The sequence below is a fragment of the Eschrichtius robustus genome, chromosome 3 (assembly GCF_028021215.1).
Source record: "Eschrichtius robustus isolate mEscRob2 chromosome 3, mEscRob2.pri, whole genome shotgun sequence".
Classification (NCBI taxonomy): Eukaryota; Metazoa; Chordata; class Mammalia; order Artiodactyla; family Eschrichtiidae; genus Eschrichtius; species Eschrichtius robustus.
In genome coordinates this window covers 182,427,422-182,454,320 of record NC_090826.1, presented here as the reverse complement: position 1 = coordinate 182,454,320, position 26,899 = coordinate 182,427,422, and positions in this window count along the sequence as shown.

Here is a 26,899-nt window from a genome sequence, read left to right as displayed (position 1 = left end):
TGTAAGCTGGGATGAAGTGAGAAAGTGGCATGGACATTTATACACTACCAAATGTATAATAGATAGCTAGTGGGAATCAGCCACATAGCACAGGGAGCTCAGCTCCGTGCTTTGTTTCCACCTAGAGGCGTGGGATACAGAGGGTGGGAGGGAGACGCAAGAGAGAGGATATATGGGGATATATGTTTATGTATAGCTTATTCCCTTTGTTATACAGCAGAAACTAACACACCATTGTAAAGCAATTATACTCCAACAAAGATGCTAAAAAAAGAGTTTGTGACATAGGTCTATATTCTTCAAATGTATTTTCTTTGATGAATATGCATAAAATAACAAAATGCTAGTTTATATGATTGGCCTACATAAATTGACTACATGGAAAATTAATGAAATATACTCTTCTGACATCACTGGTTAAAATAAACATCTATATAATATTTATAATGTCAGCATAGATGTAATTTAATATTTTATGTCTGGGGGGAGATCAAGGACAACTCTAGCTGTTTGCTCTGCTTTATTATAATGAATTTCCCATGAAAATCTCCCAACCCTATAGCTACAGTATAACCATGAGGGGAAACACTTAGAGAATCCTTTAGAAATATTTATTAAACATTTTAATATGTGATATACCTTTAAAAGGTATCAAGGTTTGCATTCTTTTGGATACATCATATTCTACTTGGTGACTATTGTACTGGGAAACTTAGTGCAGAATTAGTGTAACTTGGAGAAATAGTTGTTTACAACTTGTAACAGATCAGTATAAGAATAAAATTAAGCAGGGACTTCCCTGGCAGTACAGTGTTTATGACTTCGCCTTCCAACGCAGGGGGTGCTTGTTCAATCCCTGGTCGGGGATAAGATTCCACATGCCTGGGGGCCAGAAAGCCAAAGCATAAAACAGAAGCAATATTGTAACAAATTCAATAAAGACTTAAAAAAAAAAAAAAGAGTAAAGTTAAGCAGAGTTGGTTTGAATGACGGGTGGAGCTGGAACTAACAGAACATCACAGAAGTTACATGCCATTTCCACGATTGAATAGAATTGCTTTAGTATCATCTGGGTTTTGCAGTTTTTTAATATATTACAATGATATATTAATTGCAATCAGCTTTTTACTGAGAGCAGATTAACAACTTCAGAGAAACAAGCCACATGCAGAAGCTTCAACAGACACCATGTTTACTTAGCGATAAGAAAGATACAAAGCAGGAAACCAAATAGCATACATAACAACAGGCTTGCAGATACCTTGTGGCTTCCAGGCAGAATTCTGATGGCCTGAAGACAAGCTTGGTCATGAAAGAGAGGTCTGAGTGTGTGTGGACAACCTCTGCTGATGGAAAACATCAGTATTGGGTTCTTTCAGCTTTAATAGCTTATAAATCACATAGCCCCTAGGCACACTGGACTGAGCCCATGCTCTGGGTCAGCTGCCTCTCATCCATGCTGGATACCCATTACTGGATCTTCACAATAGGATACAGGTGCTTAATCCTATAGGGAGACCTTAGCCAAATTCACTCTACTTGGCCTGGAAACTCCTAACAATTCCTTTGGCTATTACCTTAAGAGAGATTTGCCAAAGGTCATGTCCTAAGACAGTGTTGAAGTTAAAGGAATGGCCAAGGAACCAACTGTACAGTCTTTTTTTCTGCATAAATTATGAAGTTATTCTGTTACAAAACATTTTTAAAGACTAAAAGTTGGTTGTTTTCTTTATAAAATGATTCAGGAATGTAATGCCTGACTCTACTGGTTTCTAGCTCCAGGCTCCTACCCCTAGTTCTTACTATGTATCTTTGGGCTATATTTTTTATTTTTATTTTTTAAAATTTTTTGGCCACACCGCACAGCATGCGGGATCTTAGTTCCCTGACCAGGGACCGAACCCATGCCCCCTCTGGCGGAAGCACGGAGTCTTAAGCACTGGACTGCCAGGGAAGTACCCCGTTTTATTTTCTTTAAGACAGAGGGAAGGGCACATGATAAAAACCAAGTTGTAAAAGAGTTGTTAAAGATTGTTCAAGTACCGGGGCTTCCCTGGTGGCGCGGTGGTTGAGAATCTGCCTGCCAATGCAGGGGAAAACAGGTTCAAGCCCTGGTCTGGGAGGATCCCACATGCCGCGGAGCAACTAAGCCCGTGAGCCACAACTACTGAGCCTGCGCGTCTGGAGCCTGTGCTCTGCAACAAGAGAGGCCACGACAGTGAGAGGCCCGCGCACCGCGATGAAGAGTGGCCCCCCGCTCGCCGCAACTAGAGAAAGCCCTCGCACAGAAACGAAGACCCAACGCACCCAAAAATAAATAAATTAATTAAAAAAAAAAAAAAAAAAACTTTAAAAAAAAAGATTGTTCAAGTACCTTAAAGTAGTCATGTTGCGTGGAAGTTCAGGGAATGAGGGCAGTGTAGGGTAGATAAAGTTAGAGAAGTAGGTAGTAGTAAAACATTCTTACATGCATGTAAGAATACTGGAATATTTTTGTGCTATAAAAAGCCATTAAAGGAGTTTAAATAGTATAATCAGAAAACCGAAGCAGTGAAGTTGTGGCTAGACTGCAGTAAATCTCTAAGGAAAATGATGAAGTGAAGAAAACTAAAAGAATGAAGATATTTTCCAGGGAAGGAATTCTTTGGATATCTCAATTAATCTGCTTATTTGTAACATACATATAATCAACTTCATTGTAATTATGATCATAAAATAATATACTTCTTAACATAACACTTAAAATAATAAAGAAAACATTTAACCTTAATAGAATTGTAAGAAATAGCAAGGCATATAGTAAAAATGATCTGGTGAATGTTAAGAGGAGGTGGGAAGGAAAGTGTGATAATTTTAGTGTATTTCACAATGCATTGTTAATGGAAAATATTTAGAATTGCTAGTTAAGAAATAGAATATTGTCAAGAAAACCAAGTAATCTACTGAAATTATATTTTGTTCCTGTTTTATTGTATCTTAAAGTACATTAAACTATATGCTGCTAGTGTATCAAAATGCAATTAAGTTTTTATAAATTTAATTTGGTTAAATTTGAGGAATTAAAGAAGGGAGGGAAGGAGGAATAGAGGGGAGCTAGGGAAGAGATAGAAAGGGGGGGTGGGAAGAAAGATAATTGTACAGCAATATGATCAGCGTAACAGTGGCTTGATCATGATGCTAAGTTAGATAGAGAAAACAATCACATAATTTTGTATGGATGATGACAGAAAACATTTTCTAGAGTTAAATCATCAAAAATGAGAACAGTTACTTAAGACACTGAATGGAATTTGAGGGAAAAAAAAACATGTGCAAGGATTGTAAGGCATAATAAAGGCATAAATAAAATCACTGCATTTTCAAGGACTTAATATTAAGTCAACATAATAGTAAGAGGTAGAAGATAAACTAGGACCTGCAAACTGGTGCTGGGTAGCAAAGAACTTATCTGTCATGCCAAGCAATGTGGTATTTGTAAATATTTGTTATTTTTGTTTCTCCAACATTTAAACCTCCTTCTCAGCTTGGAGGAATTCCATGACAGCTAAGATTTAATGAGAGGTAGGGATCCATCTTCACCTATAAAAACAGAAAGAACTTAGAAACTCCTTTCCCCCAGCTCCCTGACAACTATTAATTACTAGAAAGCATAACAGGGAACAGATTTCTGGGAAAATGTAGGTAATCTTGGATAGATTATATGGTTAGCTAGGCTGCCAGCTTCCCATTAATATTCCCCAATGAGGATAATAAACCTTGCTCCATGGCAGCAAGAGAAAATGTAATTATCCTTAGCGATCATCTGGAATAAAGAACTCACTGGGATCTAGAATTTTAAGGACTGAATATTCAGTGCCATTCAACAGTATGAACAATTGAGAAAATCAAGGACTATGAAGTGGAGTGCAGCCTCAAAAATCAGAAAACTTTAAAAGAGAATAAAATTCAAGTATCAGCTCAGAGCATTAGTGGAGACCAAGAAGCTTAATATGATAAACAGATCTCTTATCTCACAAAGTTGCAAAATTGAGATGGCTGACAACCAAAATCAAACATTGATCTGCTGATCCTGCTAAGTTGCAGATTACAATGTCAGTTACATTTATAGTCCTGCCAGGTATCCTATGTGAAAACTAGGACATCTTTAGGATAAGATTGGGATCTTCAGAATTGGAATGGTTTAGGTAGTGTGAGTACTCATGAACAGCTTCCACTAAATCTCCCTTGCAATTTGCATCTCCTCCTCCTCTTTCTGATGGGGCAGAAGATGTTGCTTGTCAGTGGCAGTTTTCTGAAAAGGGGGGCAAATTGTCCTCATTTCTTATGACTCTCACTTCTCAGTGTTTAAAAGCCTTTTAATAGAGTTGGGTTACCTCATGGGGGCAAAGAAGAAGGGACGACATGCCATCAAAAGGCAAACTATAAAGGAAGGTCAAGATAAAGCACGTTAGAACTTTCTAAATTATGTAGGCAAAAATCTAAAGAATAGATGTAGAAAATAATTCTACATATGCTTAATCCACAAGAGAGGAGCCACTATACACAGAACCGGAACAGATAAGTTGCTCAAACTCTGATCAGGTCCCCCCCTGACTCATACTGATCCTTCACTCTGCCAACACTTAGGGCCTTAGAAGGAACATTTTTGTTCATTGGGCATAGTAGGATAAATTTCAAGCCTCCTTTACAAATGGCTCCACAGCACTTACTGGCAGAGATCCTAATAGCACTCTGTGCCCTTAGGCCATTGCACAGTGTACCCATGAGTGGTTTTGGAAAGGGCAAATATTTTCAGTGAGAAAACTTGGTTATATATCTCCTTATCTATGGTTTTTGGAAGAAGATATGGTTGAAGGTAAGAATAAGCAAGTGTACTTAGGGAAGGGGCACATATCTATGTCATTTAAACTCACCAAAATAACCCAATGAATATCAGCCTTGATGGCTACTCTGAGCTCAAAACACAGGTATACCACTTCCAAGTTTCAAATTTTCAAGAAGAAACAATAAAACTTGATTTGCAATATGATACTCAGTTACTAGAAGCAGATTGACAAAACTTGGCCTCATTTCACTATGACTATAACAAGGTTGATGATTCATTTTACTGAATTATAGTCATTTAGCCTTTTGATATGCCTTCTCCTCCTGTTGTGTTTTTAAGCACTTATTGAATAGTTTATAAATTATCATGTTATACTACAGAATATAGTACTGAATGGGGAATTCACTTTACAATAAATAAATAATGAACTACTGGCCATGTATTTTCTGATCATATAAAATAGCCCATCTTTCAGAAACACTTTGATTTTTCTAATGATAGAATGGCCTATGGAAATTACAATTAAATAATTGCACTGGAAAAACTATCCTGAGCATTTGAGAAACTAGTGTAAAGAGGTGGCATGTTCTCTGAATTGACAGACGGCACATGACTTAAGATAGTTCACGTTTAATTGTCCTTTAACAGTCTCTAAAAAAAGGAGACAAGTTCAACTCAATGGTTAAGTGGAATCACAATCATGAAAGGTAACCTGAAGAGAATGCTGAAGATAGGAATAGAGGCTGGGTCAAAGAAAAATGCTATTACTATTGAGCATTGCTGAGGACCCAACCTAATTTTAAGACCATTTTACTAGTGCATAATTTTGTTGCAAACAGCATTCCAGTCATAGAAAGTAAATGTATTTATTGCTGATAAAGTCACTTAAAAAATGTTATTCTATCTTTTATTTAAATTCTAATTAGTGTCTTTTAGTATTTGTCAAGTAAACCAAGAAGCACAGGATAAGCAAATAGCTCAGGGGTTTTTGTCCAAAGTTATTGAGTCCCTATTGTGGAATCTAGGTGTATGCTAAATCAGTAAAATTAAGGGGGGGTGTGTGTCGTTGTACATGTTAAGGATGGTTGAACACAATAAAACTTTGTGTCTGAACTATGCATCAAATTGCATTTCAAAAACATTTTCATGCGCAAAATTTCCGGTGAAATTTTATAAGCACTTTAATATGTCCCAATACCAGAGAAAGCAGGAAAGATTTATGCTGGCAAATTAAGGAAAGGTAATTAAAGTTTCATATAAAAATAGCACACACCACTAACAAAAGAAGACTCATAAAGTAAATAAGCAGTAACATTATAATTTTTGATGCTCTTCACATGTGATTTGCTCACAAAGTTACTTGATAGTGCTGTTCAATTTACAAAAACTTATTCTGCAGACCTTACACATGGGAAACTCCCACACATTAAAAAGTTGTCTGTTTACATTTAGGTCTTTAATCCATTTTGAATTCATTTTTTGTGTACGGTATTAGAGAATGTTCTAATATCATTCTTTTACATGTAGCTGCCCAGTTTTCCCAGCACCACTTATTGAAGAGACTGTCTTTTCTCCATTGTATACTCTTGCCTCCTTTGTTAATTGACCATAGGTGTGTGGGTTCATTTCAGGGCTTTCTATCCTGTTCCACTTATCTCTATTTTTGTTTATGTGACAGTACCATACTCTTTTGATGACTAAAGCTTTGTAGTATAGTCTGAAGTCAGGAAGCCTAATTCCTCCAGCTCCATTTTTCTTTCTTAGGATTGCTTTGGCTATTTGGGGTCTTCTGTGCTTCCATACAAATTTTAATTTTTTTGTTCTAGTTTTGTGAAAAACAGCATAGGGAATTTGATAGGGATTGAATTGAATATGCAGATTGCCTTGGGTAGTATAGTCATTTTGACAATATAGATTCTTCCAATTCAAGAACATCGTATATAGACCTAAACATAAGACCGGGTACTGTAAAACCATTAGAGGAAAACACAGGCAGAGCACTCTCTGACATAAATCACTACAATATCTATTTGGATTCACCTCCTAAAGTAATGAAAATAACAAAATTAAACAAATGGGACCTAATTAAACTTAAAACTTTTGCACAGTAAAGGAAACATAAACAAAACGAAAAGACAACCCACAGAATGGGAGAAAATATTTGCAAACAATGCGACCAACAAGGGATTAATCTCCAAAATATATAAACAGCTCATGCAGCTCAATATCAGAAAAAACCAACCACAACAAAAAATGGGCAGAATATCTAAATAGACATTTCTCCAAAGAAGACATACAGATGGCCAAAAAGCACATGAAAAGATGTTCAACGTCACTAATTATTAGAGAAATGCAAATCAAAACTACAATGAAGTATCACCTCACACTGGTCAGAATGGCCATCATCAAAAAGTCTACAAAAATAAATGCTGGAGAGGGTCTGGAGAAAAGGGAACCCTCTTACACTGTTGGTGGGAATGTAAATTGGTGCAACCACTATTGAGAACAGTATGGAGGTTACTTAAAAACTAAAAATAGAACTACCATATGATCCCACGATCCCTCTCCTGGGCATGTATCTGGAGAAAACCATAGTTTGAAAAGATACATGCACCCCAGTGTTCATTGCAGCACTATTTACAATAGCCAAGACATGGAAGAAACCTAATTGTCCATCAACAGAGGAATGGATAAAGAAGATGTGGTACATATATACAGTGGAATAGTAATCAGCCATAAAAAAGAATGAAATAATGCCACTTGCAGCAACATGGATGAACCTAGAGATTATTATACTAAGTGAAGTAAGTCAGATGGAGAAAGACATTTCATATAATATCACTTATATGTGGAATCTAAAAGAAAATGATACAAATGAACTTACTTACAAAAGAGAGGCAGACTCACAGACTTTGAAAACAAACTTATGATTGCCATGGGGGAAAGGTAGAGGGGAGGGATAAATTGGGAATTTGGGATTAACATATGTACACTACTATATATAAAATAGTCAACAAGGACCTACTGTATAGCACAGGGAACTCTACTCAATGTTCTGTGATAACCTATATGGGAAAGAATCTGACAAAGAATGGATATATGTATATGGATATATATACATAACTGAATCACTTTGCTGTACCCCTGAAACTAACACAACATTGTAAATCAACTATACTCCAATATAAAATAAAAATTAAATTTAAAAAAGTTGCCTATTTAAAAGGGGATTCAAGACCAAATTAATAGTGGCTGTTTTTTGGGTTTTTTTCTTGCTTTGAATCCCTTGCTTATTTTATCTGATTCAGAAAAAAATTTAACCTTAGAATGCTTAAGAATACATCCATAGAAATCAATTAATTTCCATGAAATTGGTAAAATCAAATTCATTATTTATTTTATTAATTTATGAAAAATATTTATCAATAAAGGGACAGAAAATAAAGCTAATGTTCTAGAGCTGTGATATTTAATATAGTACCACTAAACACATACCAAATTTAATTTGAGATTAATTAGGTTGATTTCTAAATTATCTTTTTTGTGTGTATTATTCAAATGTTTCTACTGTCTCTTCTATATGACCAGTAATACTACATTAAGCATTCTATTACTATTTTTTACTATTATATATATATATAAAACTTAAAGAAAGTTTATAAAACTTTTAAGATCACAATTTTATTATAATTTTAATTCCCTAATAAATTAATTTTGAAATAGCATGAAACACACATATATTTAGTAATCACTCTTTTATTTATTTTTAAACCTAATTTTTACTTTATGTTGGAGTATAGTTGATTTACAATGTTGTTACTTTCAGGTGTACAGCAAAGAGTTTCTGTTATACATGTACATGTACCTATTCATTTTCAGATTCTTTTCCCATATAGGTTATTACAGAATATAATTGTACTGAGTAGAGTTCCCTGTGCAATACAGTAGGTCCTTGTTGATCACATATTTTATATACAATAATGTTCCATATAAAACAACATTCCCAAACTCCTAATTTATCCCACCCCCCACTTTTCCCCTTTGGTAATCATAAGTTTGTTTTCTAAGTCTGTGAGTCTGTTCCTGTTTTGTAAATAAGTTCATTTGTATCATTTTTTTAAGATTCCACATAAAAGTGATATCATGTGATATTTGTCTTTGTCTGTCTGACTAACTTCACATAGTATGATATTCTCTATGTCCATCCATGTTGCTGCAAATGGCATTATTTCATTCTTTTTATGACTAATATTCCATTGTATATGTGTACCACATCTTCTTTATCCATTCCTCTATTAATGGACATTTAGGCTTCTTCCATGTCTTGGCTATGGTAAATAGTGCTGTAATGAACATTGGGGTGCATGTATCTTTTTGAACTATGGTTTTCTACAGATACATACCCAGAAGAGGGATTGCTGGATCATATGGTAGTTCTATTTTTAGTTTTTTTAAGGAACCTCCATACTGTTCTCCATAGTTGCACAAATTTACATTCCCACCAACGGCATAGGAAGGTTCCCTTCTCTCCACACCCTCTCCAGCATTTATTGTTTGTAGACTTTTTGATGATGGCCATTATGACCAGTGTGAGGTGATACTTCATTGTAGTTTTGATTTGTGTTTCTCTAATAATTAGTGCTGTTGAGCATCTTTTCATGTGCTTTCTGGCCATCTGTATGTCTTCTTTGGAGAAATGTCTATTTAGTTCTCCTGCCATTTTTTGATATGGTTGTTTTTTCTGATATTGAGCTGCATGAGCTGTTTTGGAGATTAATCCCTTGTTGGTGGCATTGTTTGCAAATATTTTCTCCCATTCTGTGGTTGTCTTTTCATTTTGTTTATGGTTTCCTTTGCTGTGCAAAAGTTTTAAGTTTAATTAGGTCCCATTTGTTTATTTTTTTTTTTCAATAATCAAGGAGGTCAATCCAAAAAGATATTGCTGCAATTTATGTTAAAGAGTCTTCTGCCTATGTTTTCCTCTAAGAGTTTTATAGTATCCAGTCTTACATTTAGGTCTTTAATCTTTTTTGAATTTATTTTTGTGTATGGTGTTAGACAATGTTTTTATTTCATTCTTTTACATGTAGCAGGCCAGTTTTCCCAGCACCACTTATTGAACAGACTGTCTTTTCTCCATTGTATATTCTTGTCTCCTTTGTCATAAATTAATTGACTATAGGTGTGTGGGTTTATTTCTGGGCTTTCTATCCTGTTCCGTTGATCTGTATTTCTATTTTTGTGCCAGTACCATACTGTTTTGATGACTGTAGCTTTGTAGTATATTCTGAAGTCTGTGAGCATGATTTCTCCAGCTCCGTTTTTCTTTCTCAGGATTGCTTTGGCTATTTGGATTCTTTGGTGTTTCCATACAAATTGTAAAATTTTTGGTTCTAGTTCTGTGGAAAATGCCATGTTAATTTTATAGGGATTACATTGAATCTAGTAAATTTCCTTGGTAGTAGATTGCCTTGGGTAGTATAGTCATTTTGACAGTATTGATTCTTCCAATCTAAGAACATGGTATACCTTTCCATCTGTTTGTGTCATCTTTGATTTCTTTCATCAGTGTCTTATAGTTTTCAGAGTGCAAGTGCTTCATCTCCTTAGGTAAGTTAATTCCTAGGTATTTTATTCTTTTTGATGTGATGGTAAATGGGATTGTTTCCTTAACTTCTCTTTCTGATAGTTTGTTGTTAGTGTATAGAAATGCAAAAGATTTCTGTGTATTAATTTTGTATTTTGCAGCATTACCAAATTCATTGATGAGCTTTGGTAGTTTTCTGGTAGCATTTTTAGGATTTTCTATATATAGTATCATGTCATCTGCAAACAGTGACAGTTTTACTTCTCCCTTGCCAATTTAGATTCCTTTTTTTTGTTTGTTTTTCTTCTCTGATTGCTGTGGCCAAGATTTCCAAAACTATGTTGAGTAGAAGTGGTGAACGTGGACATCCTTGTCTTTTTCCTTATCTTAGAGGAAATGCTTTCAGCTTTTCACCATTGAGTATGACGTTATGTGTGAGTTTGTGCCTTTATTATGTTGAGGCAGATTCCCTCTATGCCCACTTTCTGGAAAGTTTTAATCATAAGTGGATGTTGAATTTTGTCAAAACCTTTTCCTGCATCTATTAAGATGATCATATGTTTTTTATTCTTCAGTTTGTTAATGTGGTGTATCACACTGATTGATTTTGGATATTGAAAAAAATCCTTGCATCCCTGGGATAAATCCCACTTGATCACGGTGTGTGATCCTTTTAATGTATGTAATATTTTTCTTCACTTTGTCTCCTACAACTTAAAAAAAATCATAAATTACTTCAAATCAAACTCCAAAATATTTTTTCTCTTCATACCTCGCAGTCTTTACTGATACCATTTTATCCAAATCCCCATCATCTGTACCATGGAATAATGTAAATTCTCTAATTTTATTTTTTTCTCTGCTTGTACTCATTCCTCCTCACTATAGTCATTGACAAGCACTAAATCAAATCACATCACTTATCTGGGATAGCCCACCACTTCTCATTTCACTTGGAGGAAAAACACCTATACTGCTTGTTGACCTCACCCACCCAAATCTCCAACCTCACTCCAAAGCACTCTTTCCCTTATACATAATGTTTCTTTCACATTGAACTTCTAGAACCTGCTCTTTTCTCCTGAAGTTAACTGTATTTGCTGTCCCCTCTGTTTGGAGTATTCATCCTCATTTATTTTAATGGCTAGCTTCTCTTTACCTCACAAGTGTTGGTACAAATCTCACATTATTATGGAGAGAGACTCAATCTTTATATGTCCCTCACAAAGTTACTGGTTTTTATCTTCCCCTTATTATTTTATTCCTAACATCATATTCTGAAATATTATTTGTTTTCAGTACATCTCCTTCAAGTTAAACTGTAAAGTCCTTTCCTAGAGAAGCATGGCTTTCTTGAGCTCTTCTATATCCTTTTTTCATGACATTGCCTGCAAGCAGATAGATAAATATATATATAGAAAGTTAGATAATCCATAAGATATTAAACCCATATTTCCTCCTGTATTTTTCTCCACTATCCTCCAAGCATCTCAAAGAATAAATTTTAAAATTGCATTCACTAAATAGATACTCAAATTTTACAGTTACAGACACCAATAAGTATTAATTTGGAAAACGGAATAAGCATGCTTCCATTATCAAAATAATTTAATTTTGCTTATTGTGTGTTCTTAAGTGTTTTAAAAATGTAGCTATGTTCTGAATATTTATTATCAAATTTTAACAGTCATTTTCCACTTTATATTATAAAGATACCTCTAAATACATTATATCCAGCACTGAATATAGTTTTTCAAATGTAGTTTGATAAATACAGCTTAAACAGATACTAGGGCTCCCCTCTTTCTAGTCTTATACTTGTATTAATAGAGCTTAAGTTTATATCAGATATTTTTTGAGAGCTCACTCAAACAGATGACAAACATTGAGGCTGAGGTAAACTGGAATCTCTTTATATATTTGTTCAAACTATCATTGCTTAATTCAACTCTCTGACAATTTATATATATATTCTATTTATATCATAAAGAAATAAAGAGCAAATATAATTTAAGTACTTTGTTGTGTCACTATATCTGTTCCAAAAAAATTAAACTTTTATTTGCAGCTTTATTACACCATCATTTGTTTATCTGTAAGTTAGGTAAAAATGATACGTGATTCTAAATTTAAATATTTGATAATGTGATGAACATAATTGGGCCATATTTAAAATACGTCACACTCAAAGAGGAGTGCTTCCAAATTGTCTTTAGATAACTCCAGCCATGAAAACCTATTATGTGAGGAGAGGCTGCAAAGATGGTTTCATAGGAGGCTCCTGAACTTTTCTCCTCTCATGGACACATGGAAATTTACAGCTCTACATGGGTCAATTCTCTCTGAAAGAAATCCAGAAGGGAGCTGAACAACTCCTACATATCAAGTGAATGAGTAAATACCCATATTGAAATTAGTAAGAAAGTCTGAAACATACTCTTGCCAAAAACCCCACCCCTGGCAACACCATAAAATCTGGTGGGAACTCTCAACTCCCAGCTTCTTACTGAAGAGCAGAAGGGTTGGAGCTCACATGTAGAGGCCCAACTTTGAACAGGTCCCCAAAACCCCAAACTCTAAAAGCCATTGGGGCTTGTATCTATGATACCCACACAAACAAAGAAGGAATTTTTAATGGGGGAATGAGCATTCACAGTGGCTAGTCTCCCAGGGCTCAGTGCAGAGGGAAATGACAAAAAAAAAAATCCCATCTCAATCTTTTCCTGAATGGAATCTATCTGCACACTTGAGAGGCTGCTGCCTGAGGGTCAGACTTCTAATTTAGCATGCCTCTAGGGGCTGACTGCAAGTATCTCCCAAGGCCAGGGAAGACAGAGGACCCCTCCCGTCCCCTCCTCCTCCTGCCTGCCACAAGTCACCAGTATGTCCCTGGAGAGAGCTATACACACATCTGCCCCACAGCTTTTCAGCTGCCACCTGTGGGAGGGGTACCCAGATAGTCTGACTCTGCTAGCAAACTGCGCTTCCATTCAAAAGTCCCACAGAACTGTAGCAAACAAAGAGGAAGTTCTTAACTGGCTATTCACACTGTGGTTCAATAGCAGACTAGAGTAAGTAGAAGAAAGGATTGGCAAACTTGAATACAAGGCAGTGGTATTGTAATCAGAGGGACAAATAGAAAAAAAAAAATTAAAAATGAAGTTAGCTTAAGAGGAGTATCATACAGTTCAATTTATGTATTGTAGGAGTCCCAGAAAGAGAAGAGAGTGAGAAAGGGGCAGAAAGTTTATTCAAAGAAATAATGACTGAAAACATCCCTAACTTGAAGAAGAAAAGGACATCCAGATCCAAACAGTGCACAAGACACTAAATAAGGAAAATCTAAAAAGACCCACACTTAGACGCATTGTAATCAAATTTTAAAATGTTAAAAGATAAGGAGAGAATCTTAAAAGCAGCAAGGGAAAAACAACTTCTATGTACAAGGAACCCCCATAAGAATATAAGCAGATTTTTTTCAGCAGAAACACTACAGGCCAGAAGGAAGTAGGATGATATATTCAAAGTGCTGAAAGAAAAAAAAAACAAAAACCTGCCAACTAAGGATACTGTACCCAGAAAAGTTGGCCTTTCTTTTAGAAAAGTTGGTAACACATTATACCATAAATAAAATTTAATAAATTTATAACCATATTTACCTAATATTTTACAGTAAAAAATTAATGCTAATGAAATATGTAACAAAGTTTTTAGTTAAAATCAATATATAAATATTTTTAAATAATTTATGTTTTAAATGCAGCTACATTTCTATGGGAATATGGCATCTATAGAAATTATTTTCAAACCACATAATATGTTTAAATAATTTTTTCTTGGGCAAGAAAAGTTTACTAGAAATAGAGTTATGAAACAATAAAGCTATGATAATGAAATACAGACAAAATCAAATGGAAACATAAATAATTATAAATAGTTAAAAATTAATGATTTAGTAAGTAGTCCAACATTGAGCAAAACTCTTTCAGCATAGATTAAAAAAGAAAGGAAATAGTAAGATGTCTATACTGAATATGTTAGGGAAAAAAAAGTAACCTAGGAAATTATAAGGGGTTACATGTGATTGTTTAAAAAGTAATGATTTATTTATAAAATATAAATAACCTAAACGTTGTCTCCAAAAGAAGAAACCCAATAATAACTGTAAAAAAATAGATTACATCCCAAATAATCTACTGAAAGTAGGCAGTTTTGCAAGTAGTATATTCAAAGGTTAGAGTGATTTCTATGTTATATAAATTGTTCCAGATTAAAAATAAAGAAAAGCTCCCCATTTGTAACAAAATTTTATGATTTCTGATCAAAAACATAAAATAGAATTCCATTATTTATTATAAACATACATGAGTTATTGGTTTTAAATTCTAGCAAACTAAAGCAAATGGTTTAGTAAAAGAAAAAAAAATCCATGCATATTTGTGATTTTAGAGAAGTACATGTTTTATTTTTAAAAACTCATTAACTTAATAAGTCATATTACAAAAATAATAACAGATTTATTATTATATAAATGTGGGATTAAATATACAATTCCAAAAAAAAAGCCTTTGTATTTTACTATTAAGATATCTAATAATATTATGTAAATAGTTACCAATTAAAATGTATATAATTGATTTCTACTATACTTCCCCCACACACACAAAAAAAGTAGACAATTACCTAAGTGTTTGAGAGAGATACCTAATGTATAGCTAGGTATACATTTACCAAATATTGTAAAGAATTTATATAAAAATTTTCAAAAGATTAATGAGGGACATATATTAATACTTGAATATACAGAGCAGCATAAAAGTTTCTAATTTTGAAGACATATATTAAGAGAAGTTAATTTTTCCAGAAATCTGATATTTTAAAAATCACAATTAGAGATCTAAAGAAAGTTTTTAATTTTGGCGCCCACTGACATATGTCAAGTGTTTAATAATATTACAGTAATAATAATATTATGGCACTGATGAGGTTGAAAATAAATAGAAAATAAAAATTTCAGAAATAAATATAAGAATACATTCAAATTGTGTATAAACTGAAGGTTAAAAATTTGAATTAGGTAAAACAAAATGCAAAGTTCAATCAGAAAAGTAGCAGACTTCATAGCCATTTAGGGAAAAAATGAATTAAAAATCTACTTATAATTTAAAGCTAACATCTGGGGAAAAAAGGCTGATGGATAAACATAGTAATCATACATGAGGACTTAAATATCATATTTTTAATCTATAAATTTTTCTTACTATATTTTCAAGGAAAACTTGAAAAGAGTCTAATAGAAAAGTAGGGAAAGAGGATGAAGTATCCATATAAAAAATAAACACCAAATAACATATAAAAATATATCAACTATAATCAAAAACTACAAAATGAAATAGCAAACTTTAAAATTTTTTGATTTATTTGCATTTAATAGATAAAATAATCTCTAGAATCTTTCTGAGTATACTAATTCATAATTTAAGTTATAGTTGATATACAATATTATATTTGTTTCAGGTATACAACATAGTGATTCCACATTTGTATACATTACAAATTCATCACCACCATAAGTCTAGTAACTGTGTGTCACCATAGTTATTGCAGTGTTACTGATTATATTCCCCGTGCCGTACATTACATCCACAGAACTTATGTATTTTACAACTAGAAGTTTGTACCTCTAGACCCCCTTTATCTATCTCATGCCACCCCAAACCCCTCCCCACTGGTGACTACTAGTTTGTTCTCTGTATGTATGAGTCTGTTTCTGTTTTGTTTTGTTTGTTTTTGGTTTTGTTTTATAGATTCCACACATAAATAAAACCATACAATAAATCTTCTCTCAGTATCTTCAGGGGGTTGGTTCCAAAACTTGTCACAGATACAAAACCTGAAGATGCTTAAGTCCTATAGTTGGTAATGAATTAACATAGGAAATCAATAAAAAGAAAACAATCAGGAGGCTATTTAAAAGTATAGCAAAGTGATAGTGAAAATTATAATAAAGGAAATGGTAATAGAGAACTGTTTGGATCCAAAATGTTTGGATCTGAAAGTAACTGAGATATTAATTCAGAACATACTGTAGTCTAAAACTTAAAGCATTATCAATTTATAATGAAAACTCAATATATAATGAAAACCCAAAATAACTGAATATATTATAAATGTAGATAGTTGCTTGTAAAAGTCTATTACAAATGTTTCAATAGATTGTTTAGATAGCATAATTTTTTTCACTTTCATGTTCTTCATTTATCCTAACTATAAAAGTCCTTTTTGATTAAAAATATTTTGATTGAAAGTTAGTGTATTTGGGAGAGACTTATACAAGTAAATAAAAGGCATATATAATAATGTTATTTGCATGATATTTCTGCACATTCATAACCCCAAATTAATGGCTAACAAAATGTTACGAATCAGGTGTTCTAACTTGATGAATACACGCAGATATTTTTAAATTGACATGATGAATGCATGTATGTAAACAAAGCCAATTCAGCTGCTTAAAAAACAGATGTTCTTTTAAATTAAACATTCACAGATACTACTGAAATATTCTGCATGTATTTCATGAAGTTTTCTTCCCACAGCAAACAGGAAGGCCATGTTAAACTTGACCTGTGTATAAATTATTAGATATTCCAACTTGGTGTATTGCAGTTGGTTAGATTTCACAGATCTGTACTGATAGGAAATACAATGAGATTGAGTTCTGAGTGAAACTGAGAGAATAAATTTATGATATATTCTATATTCTACAAATAATTGAAAATAACATTTAATCTACATGTAAGGAGCACCTCAAAAAAATGGTTCCAATTACTCCTTAATTTTCTTTCTGTTTGATGTAAGATTTGGGAAAAGAGGAAGGAAACATTAAAATGGTATTTTATGAATTTCTGGTTTCCACTTCCATGTGTAAAGAAGTCACTACTCCATCCTAACAACAAGTAAAAAACTGAACAGACTAAAAAATCAAACACCATGTATCCATGAGAAAGAAGAGAACAACAGGGCAAACTACTGCCCCCAATATTGGAGAGACAGATTGGAAAATTCAGGGAGATGAGCCTCAGGAGGGGAAATCACCTGTGGAACTAGAGTAATGGTAGGAAAACCAAAATTGTAATTGACATTTGCTGGGGCTTGGTGCTGACACCTGTGAGGGTTAGAAACACCAGGGGGTGCTGTCATAAGAGAGCGCCAACAATATTGTGAGATTTACCTCAAGGAGCTTGACCAGAAATGTGTGGGATGCCATGTTTAGAGGGAAATTTATAGTATTAAATGATACATTAGAATAGAAGAAATATCTAAAATCAATGATCTAAATTTCCACCTTATGAAACTAGAAAAAGAAGAGAAAATTAGGGGCTTCCCTGGTGGCGCAGTGGTTGAGAATCTGCCTGCCAATGCAGGGGACACGGGTTCGAGCCCTGGTCTGGGAAGATCCCACATGCCACGGAGCAACTAGGCCCGTGAGCCACAACTACTGAGCCTGCACATCTGGAGCTTGTGCTCTGCAACGGGAGAGGCCACGATAGTGAGAGGCCCGCACACCGCGATGAGGAGTGGCCCTCGCTTGCCGCAACTAGAGAGGGCCCTAGCACAGCAACGAAGACCCAACACAGCCAAAAATAAATAAATAAATAAAAAATAAAAATAAAGGAATTCCTTTAAAAAAAATAACATTTCAGTATCAATACCCATGTAATTATAAAAAAAGAAAAAGAAAATTAATCCAAAGTAAGTAGGAAAAAAGAAATAATAAGTATTACAACAGAAACCAGTAAAATTGGGAAAAAGGAAATCAATGAAAAAAGCAAAGAAAAACTGTAAAAAAAAATTAATAAAACCAATAAGCCTCTAGCCAGCCTTATTAAGAAAAAAAAGAAAGAGGACACAATACCATTTATATTAGCATTCCCCAAAATGAAATAAATAGGTATAAATCTAACAAAATATTTATAAAATCTATATGCAAAAAACTACAAATCTTTGATGGATGAAATAAATGGAGATATTTTCTGTGTTCATGGATGAGACTCAATATTGTCAAGATGATAATGTCAATGTTCTTCCAAACTTGATCAATAGATTCACTGCAATTCCAATAAAAATCCCAGCAAGTTATTTATGGGTATTGACAAACTGAGTTTAAAGTTTACATGGAGAGGCAAAAGACCCAGAATAGCTAATACAATATGGAAAAGAACAAAGTTGGAGGACTGATGCTACATGACTTCAAGACTTACTATAAAGCTACAGTAACAATGTGGTACTGATGAAGGAATAGACAAGTAGATCAATGTAACAAAATAGAGAATCCAGAAACAGGCCCTCATAAATCTAGTCAACTGATCGTTCCCAAAGGCAGTACAGTGGAGCCAAAATTGTCTCCTCAACAAATGGTGCTGGAATAATGGGGAAGCCATGTGTAAAAAAAAATGTAAATCTAGGTACAGACCTTACCCCATTCACAAAAATTAACTCAAAATGCATGACAGACCTAAATATAAAATTCAAAACTATACGACTCCTAGAAAATAACATAGAAAAATCTAGATGACCTTGGGTATGGTGACCAGCTTTTTATGTACAACACCAAAGACGTGATCCATAAAAGAAGTAATGGATAAGCTGGACTTCATGAGATATAAAAAGTGCTCTGAGAAAGACAATATCTAGAGAATTAGAACACAAGCCATAGAATGGGAGAAAACCTTTTGCAAAAGACACATGTGATAAAGAACTGTTTTCCAAAATATGAAAAGAATTCTTAAAACTCAGCGATAAGAAAACAAAACCTGACTAAAAAATAGGTCACATACATTAACAGATTCCTCACCAAAGAAGCCATACAGATGGCAAATAAGCATATGGAAATATGCTCCACATAATATGTCACCAGGTAATGCAAATTCAATGCAAAATTAAACAACATTGAATTACCACTATACTCATATTAGAGTGTCCAAAATTCAGAACACTGACTACACCAAGTGTTGACAAGGATGTGGATCAACAGGAACTCTCCTTTATTGCTGTTGGGAATGCAGAATGGTACAGCCACATTGGAAGTCCCTTTTGGGATTTCTTACCAAATTGAACATACAATACAGTATTTGTGCTCCCCAGTATTTATTCAAAAGAGTTGAAAACTGTGTTCATACTGAAAATCTGCACACGAATATTCATAGTATCTTTATTTATAATTGCCAATTCTTGAAAGCAACCAAGATGTCTTTTTTGTTAGTGAATGGATAAACTGTGGCACATCCAGAGAAAGACATATAATTTAGTGCTAAAAAGAAATGAACTATCAAGCCTTAAAAATACATGAAGGGACCTTACGTACACATTATTAAGAGATAGACGCAAACCTGAAAAGGCTACATGTTATATAATTCCAACTTTATGACATCTGGAAAAGGGAAAACTATGAAGAAAATAAGATCAGTGCTTGCTAGGATCAGGTTGGGGAGATTCTGGTGCATGATATAGATAATGGGGGAGGCTATACATGTGTGACACTGGTGGGTCTAATGGGAAGTCTCTGTACCTTCCTCTCACTTATGTTGTAAATCTAAAACTGCTCCAAAAAATAAGGTCTTTATACAGTCTCTCTAGATATAAATTATATAGGTAATGCCCAGGCATCGTTATGACCTATTTGGCCTAAGTCAAAATGATGCCTGGGATATTATTCCAGAAATAATCATCAACAATTCTTTTTGTAGGACTTCCCTGGTGGTCCAGTGGTTAAGACTCTGTGCTTCCACTGCAGGGGGCACGGGTTTGATCCCTGGTCCAAGAACTAAGATCCTGCATGCTGCACGGCAAGGCCAAAAAAAAAAATTATTTTTTTATTCCATATTTTAGAAGTTTTCTTACATTGGAACTAAGCAAAATACATAAATCGTGCCATGCCCAGGAAAATTAGCAAACACACTCCTATTTTATGTGGGTAATTGACTGTATTCTGTATTCATGATATTATGCTTTAACTCCAATCACTTTTAGCAAGTGTCACAAACATGTACAGGCTCTTAAGGGTTTTCCTGATGCATGAGAAAGCAACAAAGGCTCTGATTTGCATGTGTATTCATATGCTATAAAGAACTATATTGTACTTGTTACTTAGCCAGGTAAAGAAAAAATATAACATATGATATTACTTCATAGCTCACATATTTTGATTTTGTGTCAATTTGATCATTTTTCTATTAGTGGTCCCAACAGACAAGATAGGTTTGGTCAATGAGCCAAAATATTAAGTTGGATAAAATGTAATTAATTCAAATACCTTTCTTAATCAAGAATTATTCTGATTTTTTTATTATTCATTCTTTGAGCAAGGTACATTTTATTTTACCTAGGATACCAAGCCCCATTGTCTATGACTAAAAATGAGCTTAATCAATTTGCTATGGATAAGTACACCTGGGTTCAGTCACCCAGAGCACTCCTCAAGGAGCCTTAGGAAAACACAGCCAACAGTAACTGGCATATGCCATAAAAAAATTAGTATTTGAATGGAGCATGACATCATAGGCTAGCTTATTCCTGAAACCCAGATATTCACTGAATTTGGAAAATGTATATATATTCATGGACTGATTTAAATTGATTGAATTGGAATTAGCTAGTTGCTTTGACTAATGCAAAGGGAGAAAAGTTAACTGTTTCCTCTTTTTTTAAAAAATTATTTATTTATTTATTTTTGGCTGTGTTAGGTCTTCGTTTCTGTGCGAGGGCTTTCTCTAGTTGCAGCGAGTGGGGGTCACTCTTCATCGCGGTGCGCGGGCCTCTCACTGTCGCGGCCTCTCTTGTTGTGGAGCACAAGCTCCAGACGCGCAGGCTCAGCAGTTGTGGCTCACGGGCCTAGTTGCTCTGCGGCATGTGGGATCTTCCTAGACCAGGGCTCGAACCCGTGTCCCCTGCACTGGCAGGCAGATTCTCAACCACTGCGCCACCAGGGAAGCCCCTCTAGTTTTCTTTTTAAGTGGATATTATTATTCTATGTAAATAGATATTTTAAAGTTAAAAAATTAAACATTATGCTAATTGATCAAAACCACATACTATTGAAATATACAGATAATTTGAGTGTTTGAAGGGATAGAAATATCTGTGTTTCAACAATATTACCATTTATTGAGCACAATGCTAGAAACGTTACAATTATTATCTTGTTATCTCACTTGAACATCAAACAATCCTGTAATATAAATATTGACATCCTAAAGTATTTACTGAAGTCAAATGTTTTTGTTTCTAACCTCAAAATATAATGGGAATCTGCCCATAGTCAGTTAGATTGGTGTAATATTCTACTATTTGCTTTACCATATCTTTTCTTCTCCTGTATCTTTTTCTCACATAGCAGCCAGAGTCATCTTACAAGTTCAAATATGCATCTGAGGAATATTTAAATCTTTTATTATTTCAAACGTCAACATTAAAATTACTAGTTTGAGTTCAACCCAATCAGAATTATTGTTCATGTCACATAAAAATGTGTTTTTCTTCTTAAAATTTCACCACGGGATATGGAGTTCTTGCTTATTTGGTTGTCAGTTAAGCCTATTCTTACTATATTAGACAAGAATTAAATATTGAAAAGAAAATCTAGCAGAAAATAGTTATAGATTAAAATGAAAAGCGTGGTTTTTTTTAATCATTATGTTTGGTTAATATAATAGTCTGTCCAACTACATTTTTGTAAGCTTTTCAAAACAACTGTTTTAGACAGTGAATAAAAAGAAAAGCCTCTAGAGATCAGATAAAATAGTGACTATGATTCCTTTTATCCTTTATACAATAACATTAATCATTAACTATCCAACCCCAAACACTAACCTCTCTATGCAGGGGAGAAGAAAAATCAAAACAAGAACAATCAAACTGAAAATGTGTTCCACAATTTCTCACTTGATTATACATTAATCTTTCTTTCGGGAATTTGTTCCTTAAATTTTAATTAATCTTATGCTAAAATTCATGGCATATTTGCCTCATTAGTCTTTCTGCTTTTTTTTTTGTCTTTAATTTGTAATTTTCCCTTTTAACTGCATGCCAGTTCCATTCTCCACTGACACAAATTTCATCTATCTTTTAATACATACATATACTTTCAAAATATGTAGTATTATTACTATGTATATGAGTCAGGCACCAAAAGCATGCAAATATATACTGTCCTATGGGAATACAAGTGTAAGCTCTGCTGGCCTCCAGAGCCAGGCAATCTGGGAAGCAGTCGCAAAAATTGGGGCTCCAGATGAGTGTATAAGCTCCTTTCTGGGAGATACAGCAAGCTTCAGGAAGGCGGGGAAAGAGCTCCAAGATGGTATCCGTGGTCTGTGTTCCTTAAGAGGAATTCTGTAGGCCCTGGGTGCATGCCAAACCTGAAGCCCACCTCTCAGGATCCACGACATGCAAATTTTAATTTAAATTTTAAGCACATTTCAACTAATTCATTTCTTTAGTTATGAACATCTCATGTGTTTTGTAATTGTTGCCTAATACAAATTACATTGAAATAACTGTTCTTGACTACATCCCCTTACAAATCTGTATCTATTTATCTCAAGTATGTACTCAGAATTAAGGATTCTGGGCATGAGCTATGTATGCATTCGATTTCATGGAAAAGCATGCAGTTTTCTCACTTTCTCAAAACAGACAAAAATGTTGTCTTCGTTACATTCTCTACCTTTGTCAATTTATTAAGCATCTGCAGTGGCGTGTCATCATTGTGCCCCCGATACAGAGAATACTGCAAGTTGCAGTGTTAGAGGATCACAGTGGCTATTCATGCCTCAGGTCAAGCACTGAGAGCTATTGGGGCAGGGGGCAACATATGGATCTTTATTGAAAAAGGAGTTAGAAGGACATCTTTTAAAGGAAGACATATTTGTTTTCAATGCAACTGGTCTAATTTTAACATAACATTCTATAGAAGATTATAAGAATTGCCAAGATTAATATAATCAAACTATATATGTAATATATGTTATATATAAACAATATATTTATATATTATATATAAACTATGCACATCATATATAACATATTTGCATAGTTTATACCTACATATATAGGTATGTTTTGTTTTCTTATTTGTTTAATTAGGATAACATAGAATTTGCTTCTAGTGCCAAAGAATACAATTCTGTAGTTAAATTTTAGATATATATATATATAAAGTAACATCTATATATTACTCTGATCTATATATTATTAAGATCTATAAACATATTATGAGCTAATTGTGTGTGTTTATGTTGATTTATATTTGAAAACCATCCTTAGAAGTTTGGATGGTTTTTCAAGTAATTATTTTTCAAGTAATTGAAAGCTGTAAAATATTTTTAATGGGCCCATGGAATCATAAACCTATTCAATTGGATACATTTGAGAATGGTAGTGTTTCCGTAAATCTGGAGAATACTGTTAACAGGTAAACATATAATACCTCCACAAGATTCTAAGAAACATGTATAAAAGAATCAAATTTTGTTTATCCTCTTTCGCTGAGCACTGTCTGCTGCTAAGAATAAATCTTAATAATTTGTCCAAAACGAAAATTCAAAGGAAACTATTAGGACTAGGGCTATATCCTGGATTGGGAACTTGGTTGGGAACAGGAGTGACTTTGGGGGGGAAGAAGTAACATTTAGGGAAATGATCAGGTGGCCATCACTTGTGAATGTACGAGAACAAGAAGCAGTGAGACTTTTCAAGCTGCTTATTTACTGCAAAGTGTTATGGTCTTATCTTTCAAAAGCAGGTGTGTCAAGGGCTAGTTCTAGCTTGTTTTAAAAATTACATTAATACTATTTAGTTTAGTATTTTCAATTATGTAACAAAATGTCACCTGGGATGTTGCTAAGGCTTGTTCAAGTAGAGAGCTTGACAATTTCCTGATATTTAAATAAATATTTGTCTATCTATCTACCTATCTGTCTATTAACCTATCTATTGAAGAAAACCAGAATATTTAATCCCAATATATACCTCTCTGACATAAAAGTCATTCTGAGCTGAAGGCAATTAAAAACCAGAAAACTCAGAATAAGCGTCCTCATTTCAGCCAAAAGGCAGGATATGAAATCTTTTTTTTTTAATTAACTTTTTTTTTAATCTTTATTATGGGTTAGTTGCTTTACAATGGTATGTCAGTTTCTGCTTTATAACAAAGTGAATCAGTTATACATATACATATGTCCCCATAACTCTTACCGCTTGCATCTCCCTCCCTCCCACACGCTCTATCCCACCCTTCTAGGTGGTCACAAAGCACCAAGCTGATCTCTCTGTGCTATGCAGCTGCTTCCCACTAGCTATCTATTTTACGTTTGGTAGTGTATATATGTCCATGCCACTCTCTCACTTTGTCCCAGCTTACCCTTCTCCTCCCTTGCTGTATCCTCAAGTCCATTCTCTAGTAGGTCTGCATCTTTATTCCCATCTTGCCCCTAGGTTCTTCTGACCATTTTCTTTCTTTTTTTTTTTTTTAGATTCAATATATATGTGTTAGCATACGGTATTTGTTTTTCTCTTTCTGACTTACTTCACTCTGTATGACAGTCTCTAGGTCCATCCACCTCACTACAAATAACTCAGTTTCATAACTTTTATGGCTGAGTAATATTCCATTGTATATATGTGCCACATCTTCTTTATCCATTCATCTGTTGAGGGACACTTAGGTTGCTTCCATGTCCTGTCTATTGTAAATAGAGCTGCAATGAACATTGTGGTGCTTGACTCTTTTTCAATTATGCTTGTCTCAGGGTATATGCCCAGTAGTGGGATTGCTGGGTCGTATGGTAGTTCTATTTTTAGTTTTTTAAGGAACCTCCATGCTGTTCTCCATATTGGCTGTATCAATTTACATTCCCACCAACAGTGCAAGAGGGTTCCCTTTTCTCCACACCCTCTCCAGCATTTATTGTTTGTAGATTTTTTGATGATGGCCATTCTGACTGGTGTGAGATGATATCTCATTGTAGTTCTGATTTGCATTTTTCTAATGATTAATGATGTTGAGCATTCTTTCATATGTTTGTTGGCAATCTGTATATCTTCTTTGCAGAAATGCCTATTTAGATCTTCTGCCCATTTTGGGATTGGGTTGTTTGTTTTTTTGATATTGAGCTGCATGAGTTGCTTGTATGTTTTGGAAATTAATCCTTTCTCAGTTGCTTCATTTGCAAATATTTTCTCCCATTCTGAGGGTTGTCTTTCCATCGTGTTTATGGTTTCCTTTGCTGTGCAAAAGCTTTTAAGTTTCATTAGGTCCCATTTGTTTATTTTTGTTTTTATTTCATTTCTCTAGGAAATGGGTCAGAAAGTATCTTGCTGTGATTTATGTCATAGAGTGTTCTGCCTATGTTTTCCTCTAAGAGTTTGATGGTGTCTGGCCTTACATTTAGGTCTTTAATCCATTTTGAGTTTATTTTTGTGTATGGTGTTAGGGAGTCTTCTAATTTCATTCTTTTACATGTAGCTGTCCAGTTTTCCCAGCAACATTTATTGAAAAGGCTGTTTATTCTCCACTGTATATTCTTGCCTCCTTTATCAAAGATAAGGTGATCATATGTGTATGGGTTTATCTCTGGGCTTTCTATCCAGTTCCATTGATCTATATTTCTGTTTTTGTGCCAGTACCATACTGTCTTGATTACTGTAGCTTTGTAGTATAATCTGAAGTCAGAGAGCCTGATTCCTCCAGCTCCGTTTTTCTTTCTTAAGATTGCTTTGGCTTTCGGGGTCTTTTGTGTTTCCATACAAATTGTGAAATTTTTTGTTCTAGTTCTGTGAAAAATGCGAGTGGTAGTTTGATAGGGATTGCATTGAATCTATAGATTGCTTTGGGTAGTAGAGTCATTTTCACAATGTTGATTCTTCCAATCCAAGAACATGGTATATCTCTCCATCTATTTGTATCATCTTTAATTTCTTTCATCAGTGTCTTATAATTTTCTGCATACAGGTCTTTTGTCTACTTAGGTAGGTTTATTCCTAGGTATTTTATCTTTTGTTACAATGATAAATGGGAGTGTTTTCTTAATTTCAGTTTCTGATTTTTCATCATTAGTGTATAGGAATGCTAGAGATTTCTGTGCATTAATTTTGTATCCTGCTACTTTACCAAATTCATTGATTAGCTCTAGTAGTTTTCTGGTAGCATGTTTAGGATTATCTGTGTATAGTATCATGTCATCTGCAAACAGTGACAGCTTTACTTCTTCTTTTTGATTTGGATTCTTTTTATTTCTTTTTCTTCTCTGATTGCTGTAGGTAAAACTTCCAAAACTATTTTGAATAATAGTGGTGAGAGTGGGAAACCTTGTCTTGTTCCTGATCTTAGTGGAAATGGTTTCTTTTTTTCACCATTGAGGACAATGTTGGCTGTGGGTTTGTCATATATGGCCTTTATTATGTTGACAAAAGTTCCCTCTATGCCT